This window comes from Triticum urartu, chromosome 5A (genome assembly GCF_056163025.1).
Source record: "Triticum urartu cultivar PI428250 chromosome 5A, HENAU_Tu73, whole genome shotgun sequence".
Lineage (NCBI taxonomy): Eukaryota > Viridiplantae > Streptophyta > Magnoliopsida > Poales > Poaceae > Triticum > Triticum urartu.
In genome coordinates this window covers 4,857,978-4,877,982 of record NC_141877.1, presented here as the reverse complement: position 1 = coordinate 4,877,982, position 20,005 = coordinate 4,857,978, and positions in this window count along the sequence as shown.

Genomic DNA, 20,005 nt, shown 5'->3' with positions numbered 1-20,005 from the left:
GATGATCATCACACTTCTATTTTTCTTACAACTCAACAATTACAACTCGATACTTAGAACAAAATATGATTCTATATGAATGCATCCGGCGGTGTACCGGGATATGCAATGACTCATGAGTGACAAGTATGAAATAATTATGAACGGTGGCTTTACCACAAATACTATGTCAACTACATGAACATGCTAAGCAATATGACAATGATGGAGTGTCTCATAAATGGAATGGTAGAAAGTTGCATGCCAATATATCTCGGAATGGCTATGGAAATGCCATAATAGGTAGGTATGGTGGTTGTTTTTGGAGGAAGGTATATGGTGGGTGTATGATACCGGCGAAAGGTGCGCGGTATTAGAGAGGCTAGCAAAGGTGGAAGGGTGAGAGTGCGTATAATCCATGGACTCAACATTAGTCATAAAGAACTCATATACTTATTGAAAAAATCTACAAGTTATCAAAGCAAAGTATTACGCACATGCTCCTAGGGGGATAGATTGGTAGGAAAAGACCATCGCTCGTCCCCGACCGCCACTCATAAGGAAGACAATCAATAAATAAATCATGCTCTGATTTCATCACATAACGGTTCACCATACGTGCATGCTACAGGAATCACAAGTTTCAACACAAGTATTTCTCAAATTCACAACTACTCAACTAGCACGACTTTAATATCACCATCTCCATGTCTCAAAACAATTATCAAGTATCAAACTTATCATAGTATTCAACACACTCATAAGAAAGTTTTATTATTAATCTTGTATACCAAGCTTATTAGGATTTTAAGCAAATTACCATGCTACTAAGACTCAAAATAATCTAAGTGAAGCATGAGAGATCAATAGTTTCTATAAAACAAATCCACCACCGTGCTCTAAAAGATATAAGTGAAGCACTAGAGCAAAATTATATAACTCAAAAGATATAAGCGAAGCACATATATAGAGTATTCTAACAAATTCCAAATCATGTATGGCTCTCTCAAAAGGTCTGTACAGCAAGGATGATTGTGGTAAACTAACAATCAAAGACTCAAATCATGCAAGACGCTCCAAGCAAAACACATATCATGTGGCGAACAAAAATATAGCTCCAAGTAAAGTTACCGATAGAAGTAGACGAAAGAGGGGATGCTTTCCGGGGCATCCCCAAGATTTGGCTTTTAGGTGTCCTTAGATTATCTTGGGGGTGCCATGGGCATCCCCAAGCTTAGGCTCTTGCCACTCCTTGTTCCATAATCCATCAAATCTTTACCAAAAACTTGAAAACTTCACAACACAAAACTTAAAGTAGAAAATCTCGTGAGCTCCGTTAGCGAAAGAGAATAAAAGATCACTTCAAGGTACTGTAATGAACTCATTCTTTATTTATATGGGTGTTATACCTACTGTATTCCAACTTCTCTATGGTTTATAAATTAATTTACTAGCCATAGATTCATCAAAATAAGCAAACAACACACGAAAAACAGAATCTGTCAAAAACAGAACAGTCTGTAGTAATCTGTATCTAGCGCAAGATCTGGAACCCCAAAAATTCTAAAATAAATTTATGGACGTGAGGAATTTATCTATTAATCATCTGCAAAAAGAATTAACTACTTTCCAAATAAAAATGACAGCAGTTCTTGTGAGCGCTAAAGTTGCTTTTTTTACAGCAAGTTCAACAAGACTTTCCCCAAGTCTTCCCAACGGTTCTACTTGGCACAAACACTAATTAAACACAAAAAACACAACCAAAACAGAGGCTAGATAACTTATTTATTACTAAACAGGAGCAAAAAGCAAGGAATAAAAATAAAATTGGGTTGCCTCCCAACAAGCGCTATCGTTTAACGCCCCTAGCTAGGCATAACAAGCAAGAATAGATCTAGGTATTGCCATCTTTGGTAGGCAATCCATAAGTCGATCTCATAATAGATTCATAAGGTAATTTAATTTTCTTTCTAGGAAAGTGTTCCATGCCTTTCCTTAATGGAAATTGGAATCTAATATTTCCTTCGTTCATATCAATAATTGCACCAATCGTTCTAAGGAAAGGTCTACCAAGAATAATAGGACATGAAGGATTGCAATCTATGTCAAGAAAAATAAAATCTACGGGCACATAATTCCTATTTGCAACAATAAGAACATCATTAATTCTTCCCATAGGTTTCTTAATAGTGGAATCCGCAAGGTGCAAGTTTAGAGAGCAATCATCAAAGTCACGGAAACCTAACAAATCACACAAAGTCTTTGGAATCGTGGAAACACTAGCACCCAAATCACATAAAGCATAGCATTCATGATCTTTAATTTTAATTTTAATAGTTGGTTTCCACTCATCATAAAGTTTTCTAGGGATAGAAACTTCTAATTCAAGTTTTTCTTCATAAGATTGCATCAAGGCATCAATGATATGTTTAGTAAACGCTTTATTTTGACTATAAGCATGAGGAGAATTTAGCACGGATTGCAACAAGGAAATACAATCAATCAAAGAGCAATTTTCATAGTTAAATTCCTTGAAATCCATAATAGTAGGTTTAGCAACATCTAGGGATAGAAACTTCTAATTCAAGTTTTTCTTCATAAGATTGCATCAAGGCATCAACGATATGTTTAGTAAACGCTTTATTTTGACTATAAGCATGAGGAGAATTTAGCACGGATTGCAACAAGGAAATACAATCAATCAAAGAGCAATTTTCATAGTTAAATTCCTTGAAATCCATGATAGTAGGTTTAGCAACATCTAGGGTTTTAATTTCTTCAATCCCACTTTTATCAAATTTAGCTTAAGATCAACAAATTCAAAATTCTTGGAACACCTTCTAAGTAAAGGAGGATCATATTCAGTCCCATCATTATCAAGATTCATATTGCAAAACAAAGATTTAATAGGGGACACATCAATAACTTTTAGATCTTCATCATTATTTTCATAGCAACTCGGTTTAGCGGCCATCTTATTAACTAAGGTAGCCTGCTTCCGAAATTTCAGCAGTTAATTTCTCAAGATGGGCAAGTTGGGATCTTAAACCATCGAATTCTTTAGACATATCATCAAGCTCTTTATTCATAAAACTCATAAAACTTTTCCGTTCTTTAAGCTGGTTTCTGAAGAAACTATTATGTTCAAATTACAAAACCATGAAACTCCTAACATTGCTTTCGATCTCTTCTAACCTTTTAAGGTGAAGGTTACTGAATTTAGTATTATCTTGAGCCATCGCGACAAGCAAGAAAACTAACACACAAGCAAACAAAAAGCAAGCGGGCAAAAAGAGACAAATAGGGAGGGAGGATAGAGAGAGAGAGGGCGAATAAAATGACAAAGGTGAATTGGGGGAGAGGAAAACGAGAGGCAAATGGCAAATAATGTAATGCGGGAGATAAGGGTATGTGATGGGTACTTGGTATGTTGACTTTTGTGTAGACCTTCTCGGCAACGGTGCCAAAAATGGCTCGTTGTCGGGAGTCAGATCTTGACTTGCGCAAACCTCCCCGGCAACGGCGCCAGAAATCCTTCTTACTACCTCTTGAGCACTGCGTTGGTTTTCCCCGAAGAGGAAGGGATGATGCAGCAAAGTAGCGTAAGTATTTCCCTCAGTTTTTGAGAACCAAGGTAACAATCCAGTAGGAGGCTACGTGCGAGTCCCTCGCACCTGCAAAAAACAAATAAATCCTCGCAACCAACGCAAATAGGGGTTGTCAATCCCTATAGGGCCACTTACGAGAGTGAGATCTAATAAATATGATAAGATAATATTTTTGGTATTTTTATGATAAAGATGCAAAGTAAAATAAAGGCAAAGTAAATAACTAAGTAGTAGGAGATTAATATGATGAAGATAGGCCCGGGGGCCATAGGTTTCACTAGTGGCTTCTCTCGAGAGCATAAGTATTCTACGATGGGTGAACAACTTACTGTTGAGCAATTGACAGAATTGAGAATAGTTATGAGAATATCTAGGTATGATCATGTATATAGGCATCACGTCCGAGACAAGTAGACCGACTCCTGCCTGCATCTACTACTATTACTCCACTCATCGACCGCTATCCAGCATGCATCTAGAGTATTAAGTTAAAAACAGAGTAACGCCTTAAGCAAGATGACATGATATAGAGGGATAGACTCATGCAATATGAAGAAAACCCCATCTTGTTATCCTCGATGGCAACAATACAATACGTGCCTTGCTGCCCCTACTGTCACTGGGAAAGGACACCGCAAGATTGAACCCAAAGCTAAGCACTTCTCCCATTGCAAGAAAGATCAATCTAGTAGGCCAAACCAAACTGGTAATTCAAAGAGACTTGCAAAGATAACCAATCATACATAAAAGAATTCAGAGAAGATTCAAATATTATTCATAGATAGACTTGATCATAAACCCACAATTCATCGGTCTCAACAAACACACCGTAAAAAGAAGATTACATCGAATGGTTCTCCACAAGAGAGGGGGAGAACATTGTATTGAGATCCAAAAAGAGAGAAGAAGCCATCTAGCTACTAACTATGGACCCGTAGGTCTGAGGTAAACTACTCACACTTCATTGGAGAGGCTATGGTGTTGATGTAGAAGCCCTCCGTGATCGATGCCCCCTCCGGCGGAGCTCCGGAACAGGCCCCAAGATGGGATCTCGTGGATACAGAAAGTGACAGCGGTGGAATTAGGGTTTTGGCTCTGTATCTGATCGTTTGGGGGTATGTGGGTATATATAGGAGGAAGAAGTACGTCGGTGGAGCAACAGGGGGCCCACGAGGGTGGAGGGTGCGCCTGGGGGGGTAGGCGTGCCCCCCTACCTCGTGGCCTCCTGTTATGTGACTTGACGTAGGGTCCAAGTCTTCTGAGTTGTATTCGATGAGAAAATCACGTTCCCGAAGGTTTCATTCCGTTTGGACTCCGTTTGGTATTCCTTTTCTTCAAAACCCTAAAATAGGCAAAAAACAACAATTCTGGGTTGGGCCTTCGGTTAATAGGTTAGTCCCAAAAATAATGTAAAAGTGGATAATAAAGCCCAATAATGTCCAAAACAGTAGATAATATAGCATGGAGCAATCAAAAATTATAGATACGTTGGAGACGTATCAATTACACTTAAATCACATAGAACACGACTGGCCAGAATAATTTGCACGAGGAGACACAATTGCCAAGATATCCCGAAGGTCGAGTTCCTACAGAGGGAAGTTCAGGCTTGTAACTCAGGAAGTTCTGGTTGTGATGAGAATATTATTCTGATTTGGTGATCAGAATAGTGTTTATGTATATATATAGCAGGAAGATCAACGTGATCGGAATAGTGATATACCAATGAAAATACGTCATAGAAGTTCAATGTGAAAATAGCAGGAAGTTCAACTACTACACTGAATGAATTTCAGATTTAAAACTTTTAAAAACGTCGCGAGTATGAAAAAATGACCAACACAGGAAGTTGCGTGTTTACAACAGCTTTCCATTGGTATATCACTTGCTCAATTCCGGTGAGTAGATAAAGAGCTACAAGCAAAAAAAAGAACATGAAAAATAGAGTGAAGTTCAAGTACACACGCCGACAAGTTCAAGCTCTTCATGCGGTGCATTTTCGAAGAATCTGTTTCGCGATAAAGGCAGAACGCATGATCTCGCCATTTTCAAAATTACTTGAAAATAGATAGGAATTAGAGAAAACCATCTACATTAAAAAGTTTAGCATTTTTCGTATCTTTTCAATGGTATATTATTTGCCCCGTTTCGATAAAGTTTGTAGAAATTGCGGCGAAAATACGTTTTTAGCCATCTTCAAAATTGACACAAAATAGTAATGAATTGGAAGAAACAATACACACAAAAAAGTTTCGCATTTGTTCAAGCTTTCCAACGCCATATCATTTGCTGCATTCGGACGAACGGTTAAAAAATGAGCTCAAAAATACTAACTCGATAGGACTTGTACCGTTTTCTAAATTAATGTTAAACCGTTCAAAATTAGAAAAAACTTTCAACATGAAAAAGTAGCGCATTTTCATAAGCTTTCCAATGCCATATCATTTATCTCAATTGTATTAGCCGTTTAGAAATGACATCGAAAATACGAACTCGGCTATTCGGTTTGTGAAATTTTACGTTTTTCCAAATTACTCTTTATCCATAGGGAATTAGAGAAAACTTTCAACATGTGGAAGCAGCATTTTTGCAGCAGCTTTCTAACGACATATTATTTGCCTCATTCCGATAAATGGTTTAGAAATGTGATCAAAAATACGATTCACGTTTTTTGTGTGATGAAAAAAATGGTTTTCAAAACTGCTCTTAAACCGCTTATATTTTGGCAAAAATTTAAGTTGGGTCATTATAATGGTGTCCATAGTTTTCCAACGGTATATCGCAAGCCCCGTTTGGGCAATGTTGGTAGAAGTTTAACCTAGTTCAGAGGGAAGTTCAACATACCACTAGCGGGCAGGTCAGGTTGTGATCAGAATATGATTCTGATTCCGTGATCAGAATAGTCACTATTCTGATCACGGGATCAAAATCATATTCTGATCACAACCAGAACTTACTGAGTTACAAGCCTGAACTTCCCTCTGTAGGAACTCGACCTTCGGGCTATGTTCGCAACCGTGTCTCCTCGTGCGAATTATTCTGGTCAGTCGTGTTCTATGTCATTTAAGTGTAATCTAGAAACGTTTTTAGCAACTAAATGCCCATTTTAGATAGGAATCTCGCTCATTGGCAGATTTTGCTCTCGGGTCATGATGAACTTACGTTTTTTGCAATTTTACTGTCAGAGTTGTTCGACCTGAATTTCCCCCGGTCCTAGGTTCAACTTCCGCCAACATTGCCCAAATGGGGCTTGCGATATATCGTTGGAAAGCTATGGACACGAGTATCATGACCCAAGTTAAATTTTCGGCAAAAAGTAAGCGGTTTAAGAGCAGTTTTGAAAATCGTTTTTTCTTCACACAAAAAACATGAATCGTATTTTCGATCGCATTTCTAAACCGTTTATCGGAATGAGGCAAATAATATGGCGTTGGAAAGCTAATGCAAAACCGCTCATTCCACATGTTGATAGTTTTCTCTAATTCCCTATAGTTAAAGAGTAATTTTGAAAATCATAGAATTTCATAAACTCAATAGCCGAGTTCGTATTTTTGATGGCATTTCTAAACGGTTAATCCAATTGAGCCAAATGATACGACGTTGGAAAGCTTATGAAAATGCGCTACTTTTTCATATTGAAATTTTTTCTAATTTTGAATGGTTTAAGAGTAATTTAGAAAATGATCCAAGTTCCAATGAGTTCATATTTTCGAGCTAATTTTTTAATCATACATCCGAATGCAGCAAATGATATGGCATTAGAAATCTTGAACAAATGCGAAACTTTTTGGTATATATTTTTTCTCAACAATAATAAAAGTAAGAAATATACAAGTAACTATCTAAATCATACAAGTAAGAAGTTTTTCCTTTTAAAAAAAGATAAGAACAAGAGGCTCACCATGGTGGTGCCGGCGACGAGATCGGCGCGGGCGATCGACGACGGTGAGGACAGGGACGGGACAACACCCTACACATGTGCAGACTCTAAGAAGTTAATTTGTGCTCAGATTGTGCATCTAAATCAAATGAACTCCCACATACACTCCTCCACTAAAACGCACAAACCACTCTACTTCTGGAGCATTTGAAATGAGCTAAACTAGCAGTGATATATGAAAGGATGAACTTGCTAACCTTTTAGAACACTTATGTAGTTGGTGCACCGCCAAACCTAGAAAAATCTTGGGGAAAATGTAGCTTGGAGGTCGAGCTTGGACAAGAGAAAACTTAAGTGTGGCTCGGGAATTTCATCAAACACCTCATGTGCATAGGATGTGAGAATATAGTAGCACACACCTCCCACCCTTCCACGGCCAATAAACAGAGGAGATGGGGTGGATATATATAGCAAAACATTAGTCCTGGTTTGTGTCTAAAACCGGGACTAAGGCCTACCCTTTAGTCCCGATTCCAGACACAAACTGGGACTAAAGGGAAGCAACCCCTTTAGTCCCGGTTGGTGTCTGGAACCGGGACTAAAGGTACCAGTCGAACCGGGACTGATGCCCGGTGAGGCCCGACCGGCGTCCTAGCCACTCGAATAGGGACTGATTCTCCCATTATTCCCGGTTCGTAGAACAACCGAGACTAATGCTCTGATCTGGCCAGGACCAAAGCCCCGTTTTCTACTAGTGTACAATGACAACATACTATTTCTTACCTCCATTTAGGAAAACTCGATTAGATGATGTAGTTATTATTCTTTTAGGTGAAATGTTCACCTTTGGGTACTGGTATGAACCTCCTTATTGTACATACCTGGTCATCACCAAAGATGGAACTATGCTTGAGCCTGTGCCAATACCAATGTCAGAGTCTGTAATGATGCATGGCTTTGCAATCATAGAGAACTATTCCATATTGATGGACTTGCCAATGTATTTTTCAGCAAAAGTACACGATGCTTTATGGACACTACAATGTAAAAGCAATGTCATCAATGATAAATGCCTTATGCACATTATTTTTATTGCACCATTTCTTTTCATCATGTTCAAGGATGCTATAGTCCATATTTGTTTCGCAGTTGCATGGGCTCAATTTGCATTAGCAGTTGATAAATGGTTAATAGTACTCTTCATAATCTGGTATTATTGTTCCGATGTTGCATTCTGGTATATAGGAAATGGTGAAGAATGGTCAAGTTTTCTACAAGAATGGTGAAGAAATCTCGTTTCGACATACTCCAATGCCATGGAAAGGATGAAAAAAACCATCAGATAGTTTGAACTCCCCAATTGTTTCATATGACACAATGTTATGACTGTTGGGTTTCGTAGTAATTTCAAAAAAATTCCTACGCACACGCAAGATCATGTGATGCATAGCAACGAGGGGGAGAGTGTTGTCTACGTACCCAACGCAGACCGACTGCGGAAGCGATGACACGACGTAGAGGAAGAAGTCGTACGTCTTCACGATCCAACCGATCAAGCACCGAAACTACGGCACCTCCGAGTTCGAGCACACGTTCAGCTCGATGACGATCCCCGGACTCCGATCCAGCAAAGTGTCGGGGCAGAGTTTTGTCAGCACGACGACGTGGTGACGATCTTGATGAACTACAGCAGCAGGGCTTCGCCTAAACTCCGCTACAGTATTATCGAGGTATATGGTGGCAGGGGGCACCGCACACGGCTAAGGAATAGATCACGTGGATCAACTTGTGTGTTCTAGGGTGCCTCTACCTCAGTATATAAAGGAGCCAAGGGGGAAGGGGGGCACCGGCCAGGGAGAGGGCGCAGGAGGAGTCCTACTCCTTCCGGGAGTAGGACTCCACCCCCCCCCCCCCAATCCTATTCCAACTAGGATTCCCAAGGGGGAAAGGGGGAGAAGGGTGGCCGGCCACCTCTCCTAGTCCTAGGGAGGGGGAGGTGCGCAGCCCCCTTGGGCTGCCCTTTTCTCCTTTCCACTAAGGCCCATGAAGGCCCATATGGCTCCCGGGGGGTTCCGGTAACCTCCCGGTAACCTGGTAAAATCCCGATTTCACCCGGAACACTTCCGATGTCCAAACATAGGCTTCCAATATATCAATCTTTACGTCTCGACCATTTCGAGACTCCTCTTCATGTCCGTGATCACATCCGGGACTCCGAACAACCTTTGGTACATCAAAATGCATAAACTCATAATGTAACTGTCATCGTAACCTTAAGCGTGCGGACCCTACGGGTTCGAGAACAATGTAGACATGACCGAGACACGTCTCCGGTCAATAACCAATAGCGGGACCTGGATGCCCATATTGGCTCCTGCATATTCTACGAAGATCTTTATCGGTCAGACCGCATAACAACATACGTTGTTCCCTTTGTCATCGGTATGTTACTTGCCCGAGATTCGATCGTCGGTATCCAATACCTAGTTCAATCTCGTTACCGGCAAGTCTCTTTACTCGTTCCGTAATACATCATCTCACAACTAACATATTAGTTGTAATGCTTGCAAGGCTTATGTGATGTGTATTACCGAGAGGGCCCAGAGATACCTCTCCGACAATCGGAGTGACAAATCCTAATCTCGAAATACGCCAACCCAACATCTACCTTTGGAGACACCTGTAATGCTCTTTTATAATCACCCAGTTACGTTGTGACGTTTGGTAGCACCCAAAGCGTTCCTCCGGTAAACGGGAGTTGCATAATCTCATAGTCATAGGAACATGTATAAGTCATGAAGAAAGCAATAGCAACATACTAAACGATCGGGTGCTAAGCTAATGGAATGGGTCATGTCAATCAGATCATTCAACTAATGATGTGATCCCGTTAATCAAATAACAACTCCTTTGTCTATGGTTAGGAAACATAACCATCTTTGATTAACAAGCTAGTCAAGTAGAGGCATACTAGTGACACTCTGTTTGTCTATGTATTCACATATGTATTATGTTTCCGGTTAATACAATTCTAGCATGAATAATAAACATTTATCATGATATAAGGAAATAAATAATAACTTTATTATTGCCTCTAGGGCATATTTCCTTCAATGATATATATAACAGTTTGCTTGAACTTCTAATGATAACTTGTTTATATCATTTTTCACGAATTCAAGTTAGCCATGGAATAGATGAATATAATAAACATGTAAATGTAATTCTTTATTGCATCATCGATGTTTTCTGGCATGGTGGCGTAAGTAAGAACTCAAACTGAAATGAACGTGTTTAATCTGATGAATTAGTATGTGCAACATTAGTTCCTTTATTGAAATTTTAGCATTGTGTACACAAATAAAAAACAAGAAAAGGATACATAATTATTAAAAACCCATGGGTTATAACTAGCCTTGTTTTCTGGTGTTTTTCTCATCAGTACTCCCTCCGTTTCTTTTTACTCCGCATATAATATTTGGTCAAAGTCAAACTGCACAAAGTTTGACCAAATTTATATGAAAAATATGAACATCTACAATACTAAAACTATATAGTATGAACATACGTTTCATGGTGCATCTGATAATATTGATTTCATATTGTGAATGTTTATATTTTTTAATATAAAGTTAGTCAATCTCTACAAAACTTGACTTTGACCAAGCCTTATATGCGGACTAAAAAGAAACGGAGGGAGTACGTGCAGGGATAGAGTCTTAAGGGGAAAGAGAAGGTCGAATGGTAGGTGCATTGACCGGGGCGTGCATTTCTTCCATTCTTTCCCTGGCTGATCTGGATCGTGCGCGTTGGATCGGGAGGAGAGGAGAGGCGAGGGATCGCTAGGGTGGTGGGAGCGGGAGGTCAAACCAGCATGACGACGACAGATCCTCCTTTGATAGTAGAGATTGTTAGCATTCAACCTACCCTCTCTCTCCCTCTATTTGCACGTCATGCATGATCACACGATCGCCATGCACGTAGACCACGCTCTCACACCCCTCTATACATGTAACCTATATAAAGAATGCAATACCATGGCAGCACCCAAGGTCTCATTGCCATTCATTCATCCAAATCAAATGGTATCAGACGTCGATTACCTCCCTCGTATGTAATCTTCTCTTCCACTGCACTCCTCACTCTGCCACCTCGCCATGGCGGCTCCCCAACCTCTCCATCACCTCTTGGATACCACTGCCCCGTCCACCTTAGCGGCTCCCAACCTCTCCCCCTCGCCGGCATTTTCATCCATCTGCATGTTCCTTTGGTTCGCTCCCACAATCCACCAAACTTCTCTCAATGGTGCACCTTGTTTGAGGTGATGTTCCAGAAATACGTTATCACCGATCATATCGCCAGACCACCTCGGCCTACTGATCCTGTCTGGCTCCAAGACGATGAACACATCGTTTCATGTCTCTCGAATTGCGTCATCGCGGAGATCATGAATGAGGCACCACCATGGCCGATGTATGTGCATCCATTTGCTCTCTCTTCCTGGAAAACCGCGAGCACTGGCAGGTTCTTCTCTCCATCGAGTTTCTCTAGATCGAGCAGGGCGCGTCCTCAATCATCGCCTTCTTCGCCAGACTCAAAGAGTGTGTCGATCGGCTTGCCGACCTTAGGGCACCGGTCAGCGATTGCGATCAGGTACTGAACATGCTCCATGGTCTTCACCCCCGCTATCGCTATGTTGTGCATATCCTTACCATGCAGACTTCTTTCCTCTCATTCCTCCGTTGCCGCACCTTCCTCTTGCTCGAGGAGAGCTGGCAATCCGATGAGTTCTCCACTGAGATGGAGCAGCATGCCGGCCGCGTGCCCAGCAACACCAACATTAGCGGTGGCGGTGGTGGTAATCGCAACTCCGGTGGCGGCGGTCATCACAAGGGCAAGGGCAAGGCCTCTAGGGAAGGTCATTCCTCGCACAACGGTGGGGGAGCTCATCACACTCCGGCGGGGGTGCTCCACCTCGCCCCGCTGCTTCTACACCGACCCCGTGGACAAGCATGGTGCACACGTGGCCAGTGTCGTGGCGTCCACATGCTCTCGAAGCCGGCATCCTCGACTCCCACCCCGGTGTGCCACCCCCTTCGCCGGGGTGGCTGCTCATCACGCTGCAGCGCCCGTTCAACATGTCTACGAACTGTCCACTGTCTGGCAAGCTGGCGCCGTGCAGCTTCATCTTCTCTATGGCGCGCCTCCCACTAGCGCAGCCTCAACACACCGGCGTGGGACTAGAGTGCGCTTGTGCACGCCCTCAGCACCATGACTCTGAAGCAACAACAACCATCGCCACCGGGGTCCGACTGGTACCTTGACACCAATGATACAACACACATGGTGTCCTCGTCCGGTATGTTGTCCTCCTCTGGCCCCTATCATTCCACTAACACTGTAGTTGGCGACGGTTCCTCGCTCGCCGCCATGCACACGGCCCACCACCGCATACCTACCAATACCTCGCCCCTCCCCTCCAACATATCCTCGTGTCGCCACACCTCATCAAAAACCTCATCTCGATTAAAAAGCTTGCTCGCGATAACCCTGTTAATGTGGAGTTTGATCACCTTGGATTTTCTATAAAGGATCAAAGAATGAAGAGGGCGATCCTCTGATGTAACTCCGCTGACGACGATCTCTACCCGTTGTCCACGCCGTCTTCTACATGAACGCATCATGTCCTCACTGCCGCCTCCCGCGATCTGTGGCATCAACACCTTGGTCACCTCAGCGGTGACGCTCTGGAACGCACGCTCCAGTCATCCTCGCTTGCCAACACCAGTGCATCCCCTTGTTTCTGTTAGTCATGTCAGTAGTGGTGGAGATAACGATTGGATAAAGCCGAGTATCACATGCTTGAATAAAACCATATGGGAGCAACTAGTTGATGAGCACTCCTCCGGGAGCCTCACAACGATCAGCGCCACTTGGTGTGCTCTCAGCCGTTCGCCACGTGTCGAGCTCTGGGCGCTCCCTCCGATTTTTTTTCGCACGCGTTTGAGGCTTTCTAAACGGTTTTTTTGGTTTTTCACTGGTCTTCCTTAGCTTTTGGACAAAAAGACCGAATTTTTTGCACGAAAAAACGCATTTTCTTTTTTTTTTCTTTCACGAGAGTCACGGTTTTGCTTCCGCGAGAGGCACGGTTTGCTTTCGCGAGAGTCACGGCCATGCCTCTCGAAAACGAAAAAAATGTGTTTTCTATTTTTTTTTTCTTTTGCGAGAGTCACGGTTTTGCTTCCGTGAGAAGCACGGTTGTACTTTCGCGAGAGGCACGGTTTTTCTTTTACGAGAGTCACGACCATACCTCTCGGAAACGAAAAAGAAAACGCTTTTTCTGTTTTTTTCCTTTTGCGAGAGTCACGGTTTTGCTTCCGCGTGAAGCACGGTTGTACTTTCGCGAGAGTCACGGTCGTGCCTCCCGGAAACAAAAAAAATATTTTGTTTTTTTTTTCACGAGAGTCTTGGTTTTGCTTCGGCGAGAGGCATGGTTATGCTTTCGCGACAAGTATGGCCGTGCCTCCTCGGAAATGAAAAAAAATGTGTTTTCTTTTCTTTTTTTCCTTCCACAAGAGTTACGGTTTTGCTTCCGCGGGAGGCATGGTTGTGCTTTCGTGAGAGGCACGGGCGTGCATCTTTCGGGAAGGGAAAAAACCATGCTCCCAGTTTGTTTTTTCGTCCGGTTTTTTCCGGGTTTTTCATGAAAAAAAGTTCGTCAAAACCTATCAACATGGGATCTAGTTTTGAATATCTCGACGCGAGAAATCCAACAGTAAAAGCGGTTCGAGATTTGGACGCACGAGATAAAACATTTTAAATAAACGGATCTATGAAAAAAGGGAAAACTTCCGAAAAGTAGCGCACATGCAGCGCGCTACTTGTCGCAACCTCGGAAGGTTGAAGTTATCTTTGCAATGAGTACTTCTCAACTAGTGATTTCGAAACCATATGCATTTATACTCTCATCTCAAGGCTTCTTGTTGCAATTTGTCACCAATGTCCATCATCAATTGGAGTTGCTACTCTCATCTCACGTAGAGGAACAAGCTAGCAAAGCTAGCCAGCGACTGGGATCGATCCCCTTATGTCTCTCCTCACGAACAGAGTTGGCCTGCTGTAGCCCATGTATAAAAAAAGGACTACATGGGCCTATAACCTCCCTGGTTGTTGCAAGGCCGAAAAGCAAGGTAACTAACTCCCCAAGCTGGCCCAATTGAATAAGCTATCGTATTTTTAGCTAGCGTGAGATCATTGGGTTTCAGCGTTTTTGATGATTTCCACTACCCTGGAAAGTCGCCAGCGTTCAGGAACGTAGTTGCATCGGGCCGGGGCACGTGCCCTGGGTGCCCTGACGGTAAAATTGCCCCTGCATGTCAGTTAGGCAAAAGTGTGCATCTACCTTTTAGTTCGTCAGAAGATGTACCATACTTTCCATTTCAGCTTGTTCATTGTGATGTATGGACCTCGCCGATCACTAGCATTTCTGGTTATCAATATTACCTAGTGTTGCTTGATGATTACAGTCATTTTGCTTGGACATTTCTTTATGTCACAAGTCCGATGTGTTGCCCACTCTACGCATGTTCTCCACCTTTGTTCAGAGCCACTTCCACCCCCCCATCCTAACCATACAATCTGAGAATGGTTAAGAATTTGATAACAAAGCGGCAGTTCTTTGCATCACTTGAATCAATTGACACATTGAACGAGGCGCTAAATTTTATTTAGAATTATGATAAATATGGATGGATCATCCAGATGGGCTCTGCCCATGCATGAACACTACACGCACCGCGTTGGATTATTATGGGCTCTGCCCATGCATGAGCACTGTATACATTTGATGGGCCCTGCACGGCGACTCTCTTGGTCCCTTTCTGATTTGGAAAAAGAGAACCGGGGAGTTCAATCAGTATATATACATGTTCTTGAGTGTGGCCGTTCGGTGACAAGGTGCATTTGCACCTGGGCGTCAACAGTAAATTCAAATAAAATTTAGCAACAAATATTAAAAAATTGGCATCAAAGCAATAAATATGTGTTATGTGCGTGCAAATTTTTGTGGTGAAATGACATTCGAGGAGGTCGCGGAAAAGAAAAATCTCAGGTCTCAAAGAAATTTTTAAAAAGAACACTGTTTGGAGCCGATTTGTTTTGGCTGAGGGCTCCTCGAATGTGATTTTGCCCTGAAAATTGGCATGCTCTTAGCGCACTAGACCATCTTCGATGCCAGAACAATTGAGTATGTTCTGTAACTACATAGTATGTTGTATGTGTATCAAGTTTATTTAGTTCCTTTTCAGCGGGGAAATTATTAGATCGCTTTGGTCGAAAGATGAAGTACACTATACAATAATGCGAGCTAGCAATATATATTGTGCATGGCGTTAGCTTTAAAAAGTCTTCATCCATTAAAGTGGTGACTTTCTTCACGAATTATTACCGCATGTTCTGTAACTTCATAGTACTACTTGTCAATGTGTACGTGCAATGCAAGTTAATTTGGAAGTATATTAAGTGCATGTGGATATTAAATAGAATACTATTTGCATGTTATTATGTGATTAACACTATATTTGACATGAAATTAACCGCACGTTTAACGTGTTGAGCGCTCAACATTAAAGTAATCTAGGCCGCTGGATTGACATGATTTGATGGCCGAGATTAATTGAATCTGTTCCTTTGGGTCTTTTTATATTGATATAAATGTTGTATGTGTATCAAGTTTATTTAGTTCCTTTTCAGCGGGGAATTATTTAGATCGCTTGGGTCAAAATGTGTTCCACGCACGCCTTACTTAAGATGAAGTACACTATACAATAATGCGAGCTAGCAATATGTGTTGCGCATGGCGTTAGCCTTAAAAGGATTTCATCCATTAAAGTGGTGACTTTCTTCACGAATGATTATGGATGAGAGGAACTGGTGAGGCGGATACGACTAAGAATTGAAGTGCAAGCTAGATTTCCTTCAACATATATATTGGACCTTGGCACACGCAGAGATGCATACTATATAGAGCCAAGGATTATGGACGCGACATGCATGGAGCTAGAGTTTTGGTCTCTAGATAGCTCGCTGTTCATGTCTGGTAAGAGCAACTCTAGCAGAACCCGCAAAAACTTGACCCACAAAACACGTTTGCAGTTTCACGAAGATCGCGTTTGTGGGTCAAAAACTAGTGCGGCCGAACAAAAACCGTATCTAAAACTGCATAATTTGAAGAAACACTTTCGCGGGAAAAATTGCACCTCGTTGATGCGAGTAGTTCATCACATACTACAGAGATTTTACATGATCAAACACTACAAACATAGTTCATACTACATACTACGTTGATACAAGTACTAGAGGGGGTGGGATCTGTCGGCGGCGAGGTCGCGGTAATGGACGACGCCGTGGAGGAGAAGGACGCCCAATCCTCCTCGACGGAGCTGCAGAGGTCGATGTACTTCGCCCTCTTCTCCTCGCGGATGCGGCGCCACTCCTCGTCCTTCTCTTTGGCGGCGAGGTTGGCGGCGACCGTCAGCCGCCACTGGAGGTCTTCGAGCTCCTTGGCATGGCGCCGGCGCTCCACCTCCTCGCGCACGCTCCGCTCGGCGATGGCGGCCGCAACGGCGTCGACGTAGTCTTCTGGCCCGACGACTCCGCGGCGGCCGAGCGCAGCAGGCTCCTCCTTGACGGGGACGAAGTCGAACTCGTCCGGCTCCTCCGGCTCCTCCTCGTCCTCTGACCACTCTCTCTTCACAGGGAGAAGGTCCGCGCCGGAAGAGGAGGAGCTCCCGGCGTACGAAGATCTCGTGGAGGAGAAGGACACGCGCCGGCGGTCGTACTCCTCCATCTCACGGACGCGGAAGCTCGCCGATGGCGACAGGCCGCGGTTGGTCCACTTCCGGGCCCCGCTTCCTCGCGTCGTCCGACCGGATGCGCCGCTCGCGCTCCGGGTCGCTTCGGCTGTCGGATCTGCTGTCGGAGTCGCGTCCGGAGCTTCACATGCGGCCCCACATGGCGGCTGGAGGCGGGGAGGTGATCGCCGGCGGCAAGAAATGTGGAGAAAGGGGGTGAGGAATCGCATGGCTCGGCGGCGGCGGGGGATAGTGTTTCAACCCGCAAACGAGTCATGGAACTGTAGATATTGCGGTTGGGGCGTGCGGTTTGCGGGCTGCGGCAAATTTTTTTGCAGGCCGGGCGAGTATGCGGGCTCTTTCTGACCGGAAAATTGAGCCGAGCCCGCATACTCGCTGAAATTTTACGGATCTACGTGTTTTGCGGGATCTACTAGAGTTGCTCTATGAACGTCCATCGAGGCTGCTTCGGTATCTAAATGGACCCTACGTAGCTACGCACCTCCATCCATCCATAGGATCTTCTAGCATAATATGACATCTTAAAAACAGGCCACTAGTATATACTATTACTCTTTTTTTTACACAAAGGACCAAATTAAAATGGAATAAAACATTTTATTTATCCGGAAACCAAAAGTCTTTTATTACCTATAGTTGCAAAATTCCTAGATCAGCGCATGCATATGTACAAAACAAAAAGTGAGTTCGGTCCATTTTGTTTGTTCAAACGACAACAGCTCTCGTGCATTACATGTGTACATGTACTAGTAGCTAGTAAAAGCACTAAACTAATCTGACGATGCAATACTCAACTAACTAATTTGCTAGCTGGTGCGCCCATGGTCAGTGCCCTAGTGTTTTTTGCGTCATGTACATGTAGTATATAATAAAGAAGCATGGATGGTGTGCATCTTATTTATGCACTACAAATTAAGTGCACAACTTGAAGTACTCCTGATGGTGCGTATACCTGATGATGATGTAGTTCCATGCATGATCCGGTTGCCATATAGATTTAGACAACTTTCCGTTTGCGCATCATCATGGTAACGACGCCCAAGCAATTATTCAACCCTGCACTTTATTTTACATAATTTGGAAAGTCTATAGGTCTGATGAATCATGCACAAGATCATTGGCAAATGACCTCACACGACCTTAAGGAGTGACCTCGCACGCATGACTAGCTAATTAATGATTTATATATACTTTCCTACGCTATTTGCTAGTTTCCAGAGTTAGGTGTTCAAAACAATGGATGCATGGAATTCCTACTAGGAGAATGTCTTTTCACACCCTTAATGAACAGTAAATTAAAAAAAATCATAAACTCTGAAACTTTGCGACATCAAATATGATCAAACTTTGTAAGTGCTTGTGATTTCATGCATACAAAACATTCGAGGAGCTCTACACAATAAAAAGATTTCAGTGCTCAAAGTTTTGAGCACTGATTTTTGTTTGTCATGTGTACACTTTTCTCTACATGATATTTCTTGATGAAATTTTGCAGGCACCAAAAACATTTGAGCAAATTTTCTGTAGCAATGTTTCAGATTTTTATGTTTTTATTTACTATTTTTTAATTTACTGCTCATGTGTATGTAGGGATACCCGGGAGCTACCACACCTTTCTCTTCCAACTAGACAATGTTATATGTAGTTTAAACCATGCAGTTCTACATTAAATTCCTGTGTGCTAGATAACAACACCATCATAGATATTTCCCAGAATTTACATCACATATGCATTTTTTTTCTGGAATCGTCCTAAAGAGGTGATCGCATATGATTTTTGTTAAAAATAGTCCTATATTACAGGTGGTTCTTAAACAAAAACCGTGTTATTACCCCCATTGGTCTTCGCGGCATTGTCTCCCTCTCCCTCCAAATCCCTTGAGGACCTTCCCCTCCACTCATTTCTCCGCTTCCCTTCCACTTCTTCCACCATGTCTACTAGGGTTGCCTCAGCATGTTCGACGAGGACCACCAATTCCTTACACATGTGGGTACTGGGTATATGCGTTGCCAGGAGGAGCATATTGAGAGGTGGAGCAGCCCTTGCATCTACTACTGCCAATGTGACAAGAGGAACGTTTGTCTAGGCCGAAGCTAGGAAGCGGTGGCAGCTTCTTTAGCAATACCGGCGGCTTGACCTTTGCAGTGGCAGGGCGGCATTCGAGCATAAGATCACCATTCTATGTGTGTTTTAAATCTCTATCTCAGAAGGTATGTGAGTTGATCTTTGATCTCGTCTTTTTATTGGCGACTTAATTTAACCATCAATTGGTAGGCAAAACCAAGTCGATGACCATGAAAAACCGTTTCTAGTGACATATCTCTGGTAGTGTTAGCTAGGTGGGTCCTCATTAACAGTACACATCCCGTAAAAAATGATACAGATTGTATGAGTTTCAACATGCGGTTGAATGGTTAAGAGGGTGGTTGAACCTCCAGCCCAGCATGAAACAAATCACATGTTTGACAACATCACTTGCTTGATAAAGGTGTGATATTCTTATAGTGAGAGCATCCCCTCAAATGCCCGCGGACGTGCCCAGGCACGTCGGCGGACAGTGACCGGTCACCCCTCAAAAACGCATTCCACATCCAGATGCCTCAAACTAGAAATCTCAAATCTATATTATTAAATGTAACGTGAAACGTGAAACCTAATCTACGCG